Source organism: Ranitomeya imitator, chromosome 2, assembly GCF_032444005.1.
Source record: "Ranitomeya imitator isolate aRanImi1 chromosome 2, aRanImi1.pri, whole genome shotgun sequence".
NCBI lineage: Eukaryota > Metazoa > Chordata > Amphibia > Anura > Dendrobatidae > Ranitomeya > Ranitomeya imitator.
The window spans coordinates 219,007,140-219,025,596 of NC_091283.1; positions in this window are offsets into that span (position 1 = coordinate 219,007,140).

The following is an 18,457-nucleotide window of genomic DNA, read 5'->3' on the forward strand; positions in this document are numbered from 1 at the left end:
GTGATAACTTTAGGTAGTTTTTTTTATACATTGACCTGGACATAAATCTGATTGTGCTCCTAGATATCTGAACGTTCATGATTGCTATTGTGTTCTCATGAAGTTCTTTGGAAAATACACTCAGGGCCGTAAGTCTTGGCACCCTTGAAATTGTTCCAGAACATGAAGTATTTCTCCCAGAAAATGTTTGCAATTACACATTTTGCTATACACAGGTTTCTTTCCTTTGTGTGTATTGGAACAGCACAAACAAAGAGAAAAAAAGGCAAACAGGATATTAATTTTACACAAAACCCCCAAAATGGACCGGACAAAATTGTTGGTACATTGCGCTTCATATTTGGTTGCACCCTTTGAAATAAATATCTGCAATCAATCACTTCCTATAACCATCAACAAGCTTCTGACGTCTCTCAACTGGAGTTTTGGATGACTCTTCTTTGGGAAACTAATCGCGGTCTCATATTTTGCTTTTTCCCAACAGCAATTTTAAGATCTCTTCACAGGTGATCAATGGGATTCAGATCTGGACTCATTGCTGTCACTTCAGAACTGTCCTGTGCTTTATTTCCACCCATTTCTGGGGGCTTCTTGAAGTAGAATTCAACTTTTTCTTACCTTTTACGCTGCAAGATCTTAGTGTTGCTCTTATTCATTCTCACCTGGACTATTGCCACTCTCTATTAATTGCTCTTACTAAACTCTCCCCTCTCTAATCTATCATGAATGTAGCAGCAGGATCATATTCCTTGCCAGCTGCTACACCGATGCCTCCACCCTGTGCCAGTCATTACACTGGTTGCCCATCTGCTACAGAATCCAATATAAACTTACCAGTCTTACACACAAAGCTCCCCACAGTTCTGCACCACCCTACATCTCCTCCCTCATGTCTGTCTATCACCCTTCCTCTCCATTCCGCTAATGACCTAAGACTTACATCCTCTATAGTCTGAACCTTCCACTCCCATCTCTAGAACTTCTCTCATGCTGTACCAATTTCTGGAATTCACTACCCTAGACAATTCAATTAAATTTCCAGTATCCACACAGGCAATGCAGTTTTGGTCCTAACACATGCAGTTTTTTTTTGCTTTCCACAAGTTACACAGCAACAAAACAAACTCATAAACATAAATAACCTAGCCTTGTCCAGGCGCTAACTAAACAGAATAGACCCTGGCTACTCATACACAGCTGTGCTAGACTCCGCTCAGTCAAATAAAACTGCTATCGTCCATAGCAACGACTGATACTTGTCTGCACACAACCACATATGTCAGTGTGGGCTCACCCGAACAGATTAGAGTCCTTTCTCCCAGAGCAGCCCGAGCTCAAGCAGCTTTCAGCACCAAACAGAAGTATTCCACTTCAGGCACAGTTCACATTGATAAAAGCGGTTTACACATGGTTCCTTCTGCTCTCACAGACTGATAAGCCCAGTCTCCATTCAGAGAGAGACCCTGGCACTTCTCTCAGCTACAGCTCACATTTTGGCTGGGCATTCACCAGCAGCACACTTGAGTCGTCCTCATCCAGCGCACTGACACTCCTTCATGAAGCTACTTCCTGCTTCTTAGAGAAACACTTTTGCTGCATCTAATCAAACACTGCAAAGCTGGGATTTTACTCTGTCCTTTCCAGCTATGCTCCAACACATCCTGGCTGGTGATCAGTTCATGCAGGGGTTATTTATTATACTGATGGGTGGTCCATACATGGCGTTCACTTCATTCTTAATCCTTTCCTGGTCCTCTACAATTCAGCAAAATGGTGGTCGGTTGGCTGCAATTTTAGTTAAGAAAAATGCAAATTTTGTATAAAATTATAGTCCAATGCAATCTGCCTCAAACAAACTAGCTCATATCTATTGGCCACATTGATGGAACATTGATAAAGTTAATGCTTTTGATATGAGACGATGAAAAAAGACCAGTGCCTAAAAGGTCCAAACTAGGCAGTGTACAAGGATGATTTCTGTATTAGAGGAAATGATTGCAATACTGTAAGTTTAATGACACATCACATATTTTGGAATCGATTTCCTTAGACATAGTTTCATATGCAACATGAAACCATAAAAAAAGATGATTGTCGAAAATGACAGAGATCTTCCCAACGACAGAAGCACAGAAGAATGCCCATCACTCCCTCCCTTTCCCTCCCCTCATCCCTGTTACTTCCACACATTGTCAGATGAAGTCCTGTTATGTCTCCCCAAGAGAAACATTACATTCTTGTCCTGACTCACGTTTGCAATAGTTACGTGCTTTCAGTTTAAAATATTTATCAAATGTCATCAAGCCTGATTTTAAGGTCAAGTGGGCCAGACAATGGCAAACAATGGAGGCACAGATACGTAAGTGGACCAGAAATGAGCAAGATTTGTAATGTGTGTGTTTGGGTATATTGGGTCCACCTAAATGTCAAATTTGTACTGGAAAGAAATATATCTTGGTACCGTGTTAGCCAGTAGATAGAAAAATATTTAGAATTGAGAGTCCTCAGTGGTTGATACCTTTTAATGGCGAACTGAAAAGATGGTAACAAATTGCAAGCTTTCGAGACTACATATGTCTCTTCATCAGGCAAAGACTAAAACAAATTCTGAAGAATCACATATTTATGCACAACATAGTATAGAAAAAAAAAAGGGAAAAACCATGGATAAGCCAGGTGACATGAAGCAGAATTACCATGGGTGATAAACAGTTACGTCCATTAATATTGGACCAATTCTTAGATAAGGATTGTTTTATTGTCCTGTGATTAGGGTCTCTGTTGTGATGACCCCACATGGTCTGAGGGGCAAGTTCCTTAGTTGATGTAAAAAGACATAAATCCGTGCGACACATTCATTCCTGCAGTGTGAGTGTCAAAGGTCGTCATCAGTTTATATTCCCACACTCTCCTGTCTCTCTGGGATTTGAAGCTACCTTTTAGCACAAGTAATTTCATGTCCATAATGTTATGATTTGGGAGACAGAAATGTATTGCCACATGTAGATCCATCCTTTTTTCTCTTATTGTATGGCGATGAGAGTTCATCCTTGTTCTCAGTTTCTGCCCTGTCTCCCCCACATACAGACCCCCAGTTGGACATTTACTACAAATAATTAGGTACACCACATTAGAAGTCACGCATCTGAAAGTACCTGGGATCTTGTAGTCCTGATGTGAATTGGGGATCTTTATTTTGTCCATGGTCATTATAAATGGACAGGTTTTACATTTTTTCTGGTTGCAAGAAAAGGTTCCTGCAGCTGTTGGAGAGGACAGGGAGCTCTTGTGAAACTTATAAAATTCATCCTCACCCACAATCACTTTGAGTTTGACAAGAAGATCTATCTACAGGAGACTGGCACAGCAATGGGAAGTAAAATGGCCCCACAGTATGCAAATCTTTTCATGGCCAAGCTTGAAAGCGACTTTTTGTCCTCATGTCCCATCAGGCCTCTGGCGTACTACCGCTACATTGATGACATTTTAATCATCTGGACGGAGTCTGAGACGCAGCTAAAGACCTTCCATGAACAGTTTAATCAATTTCATCCTACCATCAACTTGACACTCAACTACTCCTGCACTGAAATTAACTTTTTGGACACCATCATTCAGCTGCAGAACAATAAAATAGAGACATCCCTGTATCAGAAGCCAATCGACCGCCCAACATACCTTAAATGGGACAGTTTCCATCCAAAACACATAAAATACTCTATTGTCTACAGCCAAGCCATCAGATTCAATCGCATATGTTCCAACCCAATGGATAGGGATGAACACCTTGGTGGCCTCAGAAAGACCTTTTTGAATCAGGGCGACCATTCAAGAACAATTGAAAATCAGATCACAAGAGCCACCAGAATATCAAGGAATCACCTGCTACATTACAAAGCTAAAGAAGAACATAACCGGGTACCTCTAGTAGTTACCTACAATCCAAATCTGGAGGTGCTAAGGGGAGCTGCATGGAAATTACAACCTTTACTGCAAAAAGATGCCCGATTACAATCCATTTTTCCAGACCCCCAACTACTGTGTTTTAGGCAGCCCCCAAATCTAAGAAGCATCATTGTCAAGAGCTCACTGTCCTCTCCAACAGCTGTAGGTACCTTTCCTTGCAACCAGAAAAAATGTAAAACCTGTCCATTTATAATGACCACGGACAAGATAAAGATAATAATAATAATAATAATAATTTTTATTTATATAGCGCCAACATATTCCGCAGCGCTTTACAAATTATAGAGGGGACTTGTACATACAATAGACATTACAGCATAACAGAAATACAGTTCAAAACAGATACCAAGAGGAGTGAGGGCCCTGCTCGTAAGCTTACAAACTATGAGGAAAAGGGGAGACACGAGAGGTGGATGGTAACAATTGCTATAGTTATTCGGACCAGCCATAGTGTAAGGCTTGGGTGTTCATGTAAAGCTGCATGAACCAGTTAATTAATTTTTTTTTTTTTTTAATATAGGCCACACAGGGATCGTTAGGTTAATGCATTGAGGCGGTAGGCCAGTCTGAACAAATGAGTTTTTAGGGCACGCTTAAAACTGTGGGGATTGGGGATTAATCGTATTATCCTAGGTAGTGCATTCCAAAGAATCGGCGCAGCACGTGTAAAGTCTTGGAGACGGGAGTGGGAGGTTCTGATTATTGAGGATGCTAACCTGAGGTCATCAGCGGAGCGGAGGGCACGGGTAGGGTGGTAGACTGAGACCAGAGAGGAGATGTAGGGTGGTGCTGAGCCATGGAGTGCTTTGTGGATGAGGGTAGTAGTTTTGTACTGGATTCTTGAGTGGATGGGTAACCAGTGTAATGACTGGCACAAGGTAGAGGCATCGGTGTAACGGTTGGTGAGGAATATGATCCTGGCAGCAGCATTCAGGACAGATTGGAGCGGGGAGAGTTTGGTAAGAGGGAGGCCGATTAGTAGAGAGTTACAATAGTCCAGACGAGAATGAATAAGTGAAACAGTAAGAGTTTTTGCAGAGTCGAAAGTAAGAAAAGGGCGAATTCTAGAAATGTTTTTGAGATGCAGGTAAGAAGAAAGAAGGTAAAGATCCCCAATTCACATCAGGACTACAAGATCCCGGGTACTTTCAGCTGCGTCACTTCTAATGTGGTGTACCTAATTATTTGTACTAAATGTCCAACTGGGGGTCTGTATGTTGTGGGGGAGACAGGGCAGAAACTGAGAACAAGGATGAACTCTCATCGCCATACAATAAGAAAAAAGAATGGATATACCTGTGGCAATACATTTCTGTCTCCCAAATCATAACATTATGGACATGAAATTACTTGTGCTAAAAGGTAGCTTCAAATCTAAGAGAGACAGAAGAGTCTGGGAATATAAACTGATGACGACCTTTGACACTCTAACTGCAGGAATGAATGTGTCGCACGGATTTATGTCTTTTTACATCAACTAAGGAACTTGCCCCTCAGACCATGTGGGGTCATCACAACAGAGACCCTAATCACAGGACAATAAAACAATCCTTATCTAAGAATTGGTCCAATATTTATGGACGTAACTGTTTATCACCCATGGTAATTCTGCTTCATGTCACCTGGCTTATCCATGGTTTTTCCCTTTTTTTTTTTTTCTATACTATGTTGTGCATAAATATGTGATTCTTCAGAATTTGTTTTAGTCTTTGCCTGATGAAGAGACCTGTGTAGTCTCGAAAGCTTGCAATTTGTTACCATCTTTTCAGTTGGCCATTAAAAGGTATCAACCACTGAGGACTCTCAATTCTAAATAAATTTGTACTGCACATTCTGAACAATAAGGTAGATGCCATCAGGTGCTACTTGACTACTTCCGGACTGCTCATAGATGATCAACGTCAGCATTCACTTTTAGGTGATCCACATGATCGTGCAGCTGGCGGGATCAAGCTGTCAGACACATACAGACTCACCATAGAAGGGGCAGAAATTGTTTATTGCCGTTTCTGCCTATGTGATCTGTATATGCAGAGCGCTAAACAAACACTGTATACATTCATAGAAGCCCTAACGGTGCTTCTTCATTTGGACCCAGTGGGATCGCTGGGTGTAGGGAGGGAGCAGAAGAATGTGCATTACATGACTTTGCTTTGCCCTCAGTGTAACGGAAGCCAGGGGGTAGTCGTGGCTAAGAGTGGCTGCTCTGTCACACCCTGGCCCTCCGTCACATAAACACAATGTCCCTTCTGTGGTGCACTTGTGTGTCCACTTACTTGTACATCAGGGTCCATCTTTGTCTGCTGGGGCTCCTTCCCTTTAAGCACCATGTAATGAGAGGCAGAGTCCAAATACAGTTTCAACAAAACAAGTGTACTCAGTTCGTCCAGTTCAGTCACAGAAACAGTACAAGGTTCCTTGCAGAACATCAGCATTCTATTCCCTGTACTGTCCCTCACTTCTCTAGGAATATCGCAGGGTCATACCATCGCCTTCGGTACCGCAGCTTCTTGACTGGCCAGACTAATTTGCTTCAGGAGTTCTCCATCTGTTTCGCACTGGACGTTTAACATAGTTCCCACGAAATTAGCTGCTACCATTTTGATGCTGCTCTGTATTCCTCCACCACCGTGTGACTGTCAGCCCATAGCCCCTGGACAACTGGGCTCTTCCCCTTGAATATTTTGGGACTCGACTGTCCTGTCCGGGCTCCCAGCCCCTACTGACTACAGGAAGCTCCCCAACTATTCCCAGTTGGCCCCTCCTATCTAGCTAAATCCTATTGGTCTAACTTGTTCCTATCTTACTCTATTGTGCCTCCCTAGTGGGCTAAATCCTATACTTTCCCTATATCTACTTGACACATTAATATCTGTACATTGCATTATAAAACATAACAAATATACATGGCATCCCACAGTATCACATATCAGATGTACCAGTCTTGCAGAGACATGGTCAAGGAATGTGGGGCATATACTAGCCTCCGTATCCCCTTACATCAGTATGGGAGAGCAAAGTGGACTTTTGCAGGCCTGCGCTAAAGCTGCACACATGTAAGATTTGCAGTAATCTGTGAATGAGATAGGGTGCTTCATCCACATCACTCAATGTAGAAGGTAGGCGATTCATACATCACCTAAAACAACATCATCAGTGACATCTGTCTCGCAGGTTGGGATGATCTCTGCTCTCCCAGCTTGCTGCGTTCTCTGATTTTCAAAGCGCACTGACAGTGCACTCTCTTGCCAGCTCATCAATTCTCATTAGACCAGGAGAGGAAGTGCACTGTCACTGTGCATTCAAAGTAATATAGCACTGTGAGGAGGGAGCAAATACTGAGCATTGAACAGAATTGACAACCTACTGATACACAGTAAAGAAAGGATTAACTCAGCCTCTAAAATGGACGTAGTCGATGATGCTTCTTTTAATGTGGAGAAAGCAGCACCCAGGTATATATATATATTTTTAAACACTAGGACATTTCAGAGAAAACATAACTTAAAGAGATATCTGGTAATTATAGTGAGTGACGAGACTTGTCCTCTGCCGCACCAAGCCGGATTTTGCCTGCATGATCATAGTTGATTGACAAGGCTCTCCCATGTGTGTAGATGAGGAGAATCCCATCAATAAAGTGGTGCGGGGAGTAACTCTTCAAACTATGTTTTCTCTGAAACGCATGGCAATTGTGCAGCCAAGCACAATTAATGCTTATTTAATAATATATATATAATATATGCTGCTCTGGCATCATATATCGACTGACCGGTTAATTTTAAGACAACACCAACACAAATTCATTCCAAATGTTTATTGTCAAATCATGATATTTACATTCTGAGATGCACAGGTTTACAACATTGTATCTACTGTTCTAGAAACACAATGTAAACTCGTTTTTTAAAGTTTTGAGGCATAAAAAAATGCAAGTTACACTACAAAAACAACATGTAAGAACCCAGAACAATGCACTGGCACAAAGTTAGGAGAGGACGAGTGTGTCAGGGGTGATAGAAGGCATTCGTATTATGTTTAGTGAGGACAATTAATGAAAAAAGTCTCTCTCGGCGTACAAAGGTGGACCGCAGCGGCTCGCCTCACTTCCTCTGATGAAGGTTGCATGCCCTCTTATGCATAGCCAGTTACAGTTTTGAGAACCTGGAACCCCCAGATAAAAATAAAATGAGTTATAATAATCAATCTATAGCAAAATATTTATTGTTAAAAGAAAGGGATTGTTAAAAGAAATCCCCAATTTGTAATCACAGCACATGTGTAAACAATTTACTTAGTTATTTTTTAAGAACCTTACACTTTGGCATGATTTTTTACGAAAACATGACATGGACAAGAAAACTAACACAGTAAAAACGTAGGAAACCATTACTTATAATTACTTACTAGAGCTACCCAGCAGCAGCAGAACAACCATGTAAAACATTTATGGTCCTCAAGCTTCGACATGTTAGAAGAGACGTGTAGCAATATCGCACAGGTGTCGCACCGTGGTTTTAAAAAAGTCACTTTTTCCAGTTCTGTACAACCCTTTATGCTAAAGGGGGATTTACTCTTTATTACATTTTGTAATCAGGCTTCTACCAAAAGAAACTGCCCAGTAAGCTCTATTGTAGTCATCAAGAATACCGAGAGACAGTAAAGAAGGCAAAACAGGTACTTTAAAGAGCGTCTGCACTTTTTGAAAACTTTTGACATGTCACGGTTCGGCTTGGGTCTAGATGATGAAGGGCAGAAAAGCTGAGCCCTGCTCTCTTCTGTGATGAGCTCGATACTTGTCTGTCGAGATCATCTGAAAGGGAACCATTGAGGTCGGATAGCACGATTAGGGTTAGTTCAAAACGGCAAGTGCAATGGCAAAATAAAAAGCGCACTACACTCACAATAATATAGTAACATAGGAACATAGTTAGTAAGGCCGAAAAAAGACATTTGTCCATCCAGTTCAGCCTATATTCCATCATAATAAATCCCCAGATCTACATCCTTCTACAGAACCTAATAATTGTATGATACAATATTGTTCTGCTTCAGGAAGACATCCAGGCCTCTCTTGAGCCCCTCGACTGAGTTCGCCATCACCACCTCCTCAGGCAAGCAATTCCAGATTCTCACTGCCCTAACAGTAAAGAATCCTCTTCTATGTTGGTGGAAAAACCTTCTCTCCTCCAGACGCAAAGAATGCCCCCTTGTGCCCGTCACCTTCCTTGGTATAAACAGATCCTCAGCAAGATATTTGTATTGTCCCCTTATATACTTATACATGGTTATTAGATCGCCCCTCAGTCGTCTTTTTTCTAGACTAAATAATCCTAATTTCGATAATCTATCTGGGTATTGTAGTTCTCCCATCCCCTTTATAAATTTTGTTGCCCTCCTTTGTACTCTCTCTAGTTCCATTATATCCTTCCTGAGCACCGGTGCCCAAAACTGGACACAGTACTCAATGTTATTCAATTAGGCAGTGTTCATCAAGTTTTTCCTCACTTGGAAATTGGGCTAGAAAAAAGATGGCAGTAGGCTGCGTATGACTGCGTAAACCGTCCGAGACTCACCAATGCAAGTCAATGGGTGCGAGCACAAAATCGCACAGAACACAGACCATGAATGTGCCATTTTTTACAAATCCATCTCAAGGGAAACCCAACATTTCACCAGTACAGTAAAATCACAGTGTGACCCGTCAGAATAACATAGAAAGATGTCAATGAGATATATAATTAGTGCAGTGTGTGTGCAGCTTACTGTACATGTAATTAGCTAATAAGTAAAAGAAAAAAATGGCGTGGGGTCCTCCTTATGTTTATTAACCAGCTGAGAGAAAGCAGACATCTGAGAGCTGGTCTTAATAGTCTGGGAAGAGGGCAATAAACATGCAGCTTCCCAGGCTACTAATATCAGCTCCCAGCTGTCTACTTAGCCTTTACTGGTTATTAAAAACAAGAATGAAGTGGGTCCCCGCTATTTTAATAACCAGCAAAGGCTAAGCAGACAGCTGCAGATTGATATTAATTGTCTGGGAAGGTCCATGGATATTGCCCCCTCCCAGACACCCTCCCCCAGCTGCCCCAGAAATAGTGTATCCATTAGATGCGCCAATTCTGGCACTTAGCCCCAGGCACACTGTTTTTTTTAATGTGACCACTGTGATCCATGTTCTCCTGAGTCTCAGCTACCCTTGGTAGCTAAAACCCCGGAGCTTTTCCGATGGGGGGCACTATGCCCTTATTTCAGGTTGCCATTTTAAAATGGAAATGAGGGATAAGGCCCCTTAACGGCTGCCATTTTAATGCATATCAGCTGTCGGTAAGGGGTTAATTACAATAAGCACTCGCTGATCCTCTGTTACCCATTTACACACATGGTCAAAATTGTTGGTACCCCTCGTTTAATGTCAGAAAACCCCACAATTGTCACAGAAATAACTTGAATCTGACAAAAGTAATAATAAATAAAAAAAAATCTATGAAAATGATCAAATGAAAGTCAGACATTGCTTTTCCACCATGCTTCCACAGAATTAAAATAAATAAAATTCATGAAATAGGCCTGGACAGAAATGATGATACCCTTAACTTAATATTTTGTTGCACAACCTTTTGAGGCAATCACTGCAATGAAACAATTCCTGTAATTGTCAACGAGACTTCTGCACCTCTCGACAGGTATTTTGGCAACTCCTCAAGAGCAAACTGCTCCAGTTGTCTCGTGTGTGAAGGTTGCCTCTTCCAGACGGCAGGTTTCAGCTCTTTCCAAAGATTCTCAATAGGATTTAGGTCAGGGCTCATAGGCGGCCACTTCAGAATAGTCCAATGTTTTCCTCTTAGCATTCTTGGGTGTTTTTAGCTGTGTGTTTTGGGTCATTATCCTGTTGCAAGACCCATGACCGGCGACTGAGACTGGGCTTTCTGACACTGGGCAGCACATTTCTCTCTAGAATCCCTTGATAGTCTTGAGATTTTATTGTACACTGCACAAATTCTAGACACCCAGATGCAGCAAAGTAATGCCAGAACATAACAGAGCCTCCTCCATGTTTCACAGTAGGGACAGTGTTCTTTTCTTGATATGCTTCATTTTTCCGTCTGTGAATATAGAGCTGATGGGCCTTGCTAAAAAGTTCCATTGCTGTCTCATCTGTCCATAGGACATTCTCCCAGAAGCTGTGTGGCTTGTCAACATGTAGTTTGACAAATTCCAGTCTGGCTTTTTTATGTTTTTTTTTTTTCAAGAATGGTGTCCTCCTTGGTCGTCTCCCATGAAGTCTTCTTTGGCTCACACAACGACGGATGGTGCGATCTGACACTGATGTTCCTTGAGCTGGAAGTTCACCTTTAATCTGTTTAGAAGTTTTTCTGGGCTCTTTTGTTACCATTCGTATTATCTGTCTCTTTGATTTGTCATCAATGTTCCTCCTGCGGCCACGTCCAGGGAGGTCGGCTACAGTCCCATGGATCTTAAATTTCTGAACAATATGTGCAACTTTAGTCACAGGAACATCAAGCTGCTTGGAGATGGTCTTACAGCTTTTACCTTTAACATGTTTGTATATAATTTTCTTTCTAATCTCCTGAGACAACTCTTTCCTTCGCTTCCTCTGGTCCATGTTGAGTGCGATACCCACCATGTCACCACACAGCACAGCGAGGATCTGTAGCCCTACATACAGGCCACTCACTGATTCCAGGATTGTAGACACCTGTGATGCTAGTTAGTGGACACACCGAGATTTAACATGTCTCTTTTGTCAGGGGATCCATCATTTCTGTCCAGGCCTATTTCATCAGTTTTTTTTTTTTTTTTAAATTCTGTGGAAGCATGGTTGAGAAGCAATGTCTGACTTTCATGTGTTCCTTTTCATACAGCTTTTATTTATTAATTACTTTTGACAGATTCAAGTTATTTCTGTGACCATTGTGGGTTTTTCTGTCATTAAACGAGGGGTGCCAACAATTTTGACCACGTGTGTATTACCATTAAAGAATGAAATATTCCAAAGGGGTCGGGCAGAAATCCATCCCATGTCCCACGACGATCCCCAACTCTACTACATCTGGGAGCTACTAATGTGTGAAAGTGAACAATACCCGACCAACTCAGTGCCCAACCAATGTGCTAGGTAAACAATGCCTGACCAATTTAACTCGCCTGCTATTTTTACATTTTCAATTATGCAGTTTTTCATGAACTCGTGAACTTTTTTTGTTCACAATAATCTTTATTTTTTCAGACATAAAAAACTTTTAAAACTAAATTAGTTGATCAAATTGCCCTTTATTCCAAAAATGTTTTATGGTTTCACATACATCTTACAATGGTGACCTAACACCTTGTATTGTTCATAGTTGTATTGTAAAAATAAAGCTGAACTTTGGATCCTCAAAAAAATAAAAACAAACACAGCTAAAAACACATCATGAAAAGCAAAAAAAAAAGCCAGCAAAACTCGCCTTTTGTCTGCAACTGTTTCCCTGCCCAGAGATTAGGTTTAGTCTGCAGGAAAAAAGCAGCACAGAAGAAACATGTGAACATAGCTTTATGGCGCGGTCAAACTGCAGATTGTGCAGCGTTAATAGTGCTCCCTTTAAGTGTCGGAGAGCTGTGCTTGGCTGAATGTTTCTGACCTTCTGTGTTAATGATCTTGGGGAGTCTTGGCACAAAATATCCCACCAATCAAAATTTCTGACAATCCTTTATGACAAGTCAAAAGTTTTCTAAAAATGCAGTTAGTCTTTAACACTATTCATAACACCGACTAAATTCGTTACAGAGAAAATGTGTCCTGTGCTAAGGCCAAGAGAGAATGGCCATAATCGAGCATTCTGCAAAAAGTCCGCAAACTGCTAAATGTCACCCAAAACCATTCTGATGCCACAATAATGCAGAACTACGATTTCGGCAGCACTGGAGCAGCGCATAGTTTACATTTTGCTGGTTAGTAATCTTCTTTAACCTTTGCTGTCGTTTTGGGTATTTATGTTTAGGCATCTCATCCTTCTCGCTTGCTTTACCGCCTGATCGCAGTCAGCACAAGGGTACGTTAAGCCCAGGAATCCAGTCATGGGGATCGGCACTGGGACCTCCCTGAGGTTGGGACTCGGGATTCTTGCAGAACCTTTTGTCCCTAGTAAGTGAAAATGCCCACCCTCCATGTTGTAAATTGTACTGTTTGTTTTATCACAGCAATTTTATTTGAAGTGATTGAATTTGGTGTTCTTTAATGAGGTGTAAATTCCAGTTTATTTAATTATACGTTTTTGGCTATAATCTAATTCATTTAATGTTCTGTTAAGTTGTTTATTTATTTTTTACATTTATTTTACCTTTAAAAAACAATAAAACTTTAACCATGTAAATCCTATATCTTTTTATTTAGTTATTTATAAGGTTTATATTTTTTATCTCTTTAAGAAAAGCCCTTTTTAAAAAAAAAATAAGCCAGCTGATTGTCAGGGGAAAATGCATTAGCCTACATACCGGCCATTTAAATCCATGGTAACCAAGCAATGGGTGTACATGTCCACCACAATGGGAGCTAACACTTCTCTATTCTGGCTCATAAACAAAGGTCTCCGGTGGGATCCCATTCTGATGTCTCTATTGCCCGGGGGGCGGGGGTAATATGGTCAGAGGTGTCTTTGAGAAAGAGCGTATTTAACAGTAATTCCTCCATTCTTAACCCTGTATTATCTGCTCAAGTCGTTCCCGATTGTTTAGGCTTTATGCACACAGTGTAGGTTTTGCACGCTTTTTATGGAGCCAAAACAGTTAATAAATCCTAAAGGAAAGACTTAAACTTACTATGTCGCAAAAAATGAAATACAGTATATATTAATCCCTAAAGTGCTTTTTGGGCTAAGAAAAGACTCAAACCAAATGCAGGGTACATGGCAGTATCCACGGTATTTGGGGGCTAAGACTCCTGAGCATTGCTAAAACAAAGTGACACATATGCTCAGCGAAGGGCCGCACCCCTTCTGATCACCTCTGCTCGTTCTCCTTGGAGAACCCAACGTCAGGTGTACATAGAGATTCGATCCACTTTCTTTGGACCCAGACTCGGCTTCCTGAGTTTTCCACATCAATGCTTTCATTTTTCAAAAATCCTATACTTTTCCATGGTCAATCACTCTTAGGTCCTTGTTCACACTGTGTCCAAGAATTCCCCCTCAAAACCCCAGATGGGGCCATTGACTGCAAAGACACGAATGATGCTTAGAAAAACTCCATTGGTGTATTTTTCTTCTGAAAGTTTGTTTAGATGGGCACAGAAAAATGATCTGCCACAATCCTGTGCCCGTCTTAACAAAGGGACACTTTCAGCAAAAACAATCCACTCCATTCCTATGACTGGCCTCGTCGTAGGGGTTGTCTGAATCCCACTTTTGGAGAAATTTAAGCAAACCCACTGCAGAAACCAAGTGTGAACAGATCCTTAAATTAGACGCGTCTAATGCAAATAATCTGCACAGTTTACAGAATGAAGGATGGACCGTTACTTATTTCATTTCTCACTCGCTTTTCATAAATGTTACCTTCAACAAGACACTTAAGGAGTGAACGATGGCGTCGTGAGAGGGAGGGACACTTAATAGTGCTGAGAACTAGCCTCTACGAACTGCTTTATTTCCTACGGTGAGATCAGAAGAGCATGAGCTTGAGTAAAGACATCATACAAAAAGTACAAAATTGCAGCACATAGCAAAATGATGCATATTTTTTTTTACCAGCAGGTAATTACTTACACATATTATAACCTTCAAAACACCTGAAATACACTTTTATGAGAGAACTTTGGAATGGCAAACCACAGCCACACAATACGTCACACACAATTGTCTTATCAAGGTAAGTCCTTTATCAAATATATAACCTCTTGCTTTGTTCATGCAATTGTTTTGTTACATACTGGTACTTTCACCAAAGTAGTTAAAAAAATTCTCAAAAAGCCATTTAATCAACCAAAAGTGTATAAAGTAAAACCCCGGCCATCAAAATCTACCTAAATCCAGAATGATCTATCAGTTATGATTTCTTATGATTTCTTCAAATGCAGAGATAAAAAGTTGCAACCTCTGTCTTCTCAATGTCATGCTACAACCTTGAAAGTCACAGTGTCTTCTGGACTAAACATTAGAGGCTTCCAATACTAGATGCCTTGTGTAGTTACTGATGGACTAAAAGGTTTCCAGTACAAGATGTCTCATGTAGTTGCTGATTAACTAAACATTAGAGGCTTCCAGAACTAGATACCTCATTTAGATACTGATGGACTAAACAATAGAGGCTTCCAGTACCAGATGCATCGTGTAGTTACTGTTGGACTAAACATTAGAGCCTTTCAGTACTAGATGCCTCATGTAGTTACTGATGGACTAAACATTAGAGGCTTCCAGTACTAGATGTCTCATGTAGTTACTGATGGACTAAACATTAGTGGCTTCCAGTACTAGATGTCTCATGTAGTTACTGATGGACTAAACATTAGAGGCTTCCAGTACTAGATGCCTCATGTAGCTACTGATGGACTAAACATTAGAGGCTTCCAGTACTAGATGCCTCATGTAGTTACTGATGGACTAAACATTAGAGGCTTCCAGTACTAGATGCCTCATGTAGTTACTGATGGACTAAACATTAGAGGCTTCCAGTACTAAATGCCTCATGTAGTTGCTGAGGAACTAAACATTAGAGGCTTCCAATACTAGATGCCTTGTGTAGTTACTGATGGACTAAAAGGCTTCCAGTATTAGATGTTTTGTGTAGTTGTTGATGGACTAACATTAGAGGCTTCCAGTACTAGATGTCTTGTGTAGTTGTTGATGGACTGAACATTAGAGGCTTCCAGTACTAGATGCCTTGTGTAGCTGCTGATGGACTAAACATTAGAGGCTTCCAGTACTAGATGTCTTGTTTAGCTGTTGATGGACTAAACATTAAAGGCTTCCAGTACTAGATGTCTTGTTTAGCCGTTGATGGACTAAACATTAGTGGCTTCCAGTACTAGATGTCTTCTTTAGCTGTGGATGGACTAAACATTAGTGGCTTCCTGTACTAGATGTCTTGTGTAGTTGCTGATGGACTAAACATTAGAGGCTTCCAGTACTAGATGCCTTGTGTAGCTGTTGATGGACTAAACATTAGAGGCTTCCTGTACTAGATGTCTTGTTTAGCTGTTGATGGACTAAACATTAGAGGCTTCCAGTACTAGATGTCTTGTTTAGCTGTGGATGGACTAAACATTAGTGGCTTCCTGTACTAGATGTCTTGTGTAGTTGTTGATGGACTAAACATTAGAGGCTTCCAGTACTAGATGTCTTGTGTAGTTGTTGATGGACTAAACATTAGAGGCTTCCAGTACTAGATGTCTTGTGTAGTTGTTGATGGACTAAACATTAGAGGCTTCTAGTACTAGATGTCTTGTGTAGTTGTTGATGGACTAAACATTAGAGGCTTCCAGTACTAGATGTCTTGTGTAGTTGTTGATGGACTAAACATTAGAGGCTTCCAGTACTAGATGTCTTGTTTAGCTGTTGATGGACTAAACATTAGTGGCTTCCAGTACTAGATGTCTTGTGTAGTTGTTGATGGACTAAACATTAGAGGCTTCCAGTACTAGATGTCTTGTTTAGCTGTTGATGGACTAAACATTAGTGGCTTCCAGTACTAGATGTCTTGTGTAGTTGTTGATGGACTAAACATTAGAGGCTTCCAGTACTAGATGCCTTGTGTAGCTGTTGATGGACTAAACATTAGAGGCTTCCAGTACTAGATGTCTTGTTTAGCTGTTGATGGACTAAACATTAGAGGCTTCCAGTACTAGATGCCTTGTGTAGTTGTTGATGGACTAAACATTAGAGGCTTCCAGTACTAGATGTCTTGTGTAGTTGTTGATGGACTAAACATTAGAGGCTTCTAGTACTAGATGTCTTGTGTAGTTGTTGATGGACTAAACATTAGAGGCTTCTAGTACTAAAGGTCTTGTGTAATTGTTGATGGACTAAACAATAGAGGCTTCTAGTACTAGATGTCTTGTGTAGTTGTTGATCCACTAAACATTAGAGGCTTCCAGGACTAGATGTCTTGTGTAGTTGTTAATGGACTAAACATTAGAGGCTTCCAGTACTAGATGTCTTGTGTAGTTGTTGATGGACTAAACATTAGAGGCTTCTAGTACTAGATGTCTTGGGTAGTTGCGGATGGACTAAGTATTAGAGGCTCCCAGTACCAGATACCTCGTGTAGTTGCTGATTTGGCTGGCAGCTATTACTTCGATCTCCCTACATGCATCGACTCTTGGCTCGGCAGATCATGCGTGTGTTGATGGGGAGAACATAATAAGGTTTGTATGACCATAGTCCAAAGTGTATGGCCACCTTGAATTTTACTGTATGTTATACAGCTTGATGATTGTGTTCTGTGTTTAGGAGGACATGGCATAATTGTGACTGGTGATGACAATCAAGGAATCAGCAAGAAATTGTAATACTTTTCAGGTAAAAAAAATATGAAAACCAGAAAAGAAATAGAAAGTGTAAAAAGAATGCAATTAAAAAAAAGTGCAACAAAGGACCGTATTTCATGGAATAGGTGAGGATGTAAACTATGCACACGTGAAATCAGATTGTCATGCATGTTCCCCATAACGGGTTAAAAGCAATGGAGACATTTAGGAATTCACACAGGTCACTAACCAGGAACAAGATTCTGTACAGCGCTCTTCAGTTCTGATATATGTTATAAAGTCTCTTATCATCCACTGCCGCAGCACCTGCTCCCTCCCTGAAATGTAGTGTCATCAGTGACCTTCGTTTCTGGGGCTGGGCTAGTCCTTGCTTTGTCACTGTGTGATGTGCAAAATGATAGCACGCTCTGTTGCCGACTCAGATCAGTAGTAACGAGCCGTCCACAGAGCGCAACCTCAGCGCACGTTTTAATGCATCCTAGGAGAAAAGACAAATTTTCCTCTAAAACAATCAGAATTCTGTTTTTAACTTAAGAAATCAAATGTAAAAGTTGATAAGAAGGAAATATATGAATACACCAGCAGGTGTGCACAATGTACTGCCATAAAGTGCTAGAACGAAGAGTTGGGAAGAACTGTCACCAGTTGAACAATTATGTAACATAAGAACCAACTCATCCCTTCCAAGATCTCACACACGGCAAACATTTTGCAAGAAGGTTGTAAGCTGTCCTGTGGAGTGGCGCTTTAGAACACCACTATACAGCGGCTTATCACTAATCCTTCTAATCTGATCAAGCTTTGCCATAAAAGTTTCTAAATTCGATAAATGCAAACCCCATTATCGACTTTCTAGTTCTTTTTATACAGCGAAAGCTGGGATTATTTCCTATTTATTTTTGAAAATCTTTTCACAAAAGTCACCTCTAACAAGGTACTTTGGAAGTGAAGTTTTTAGAAAGGGCCCTTTGTACTTTATTTTGATATTGTTTTCTTTTGATTTTT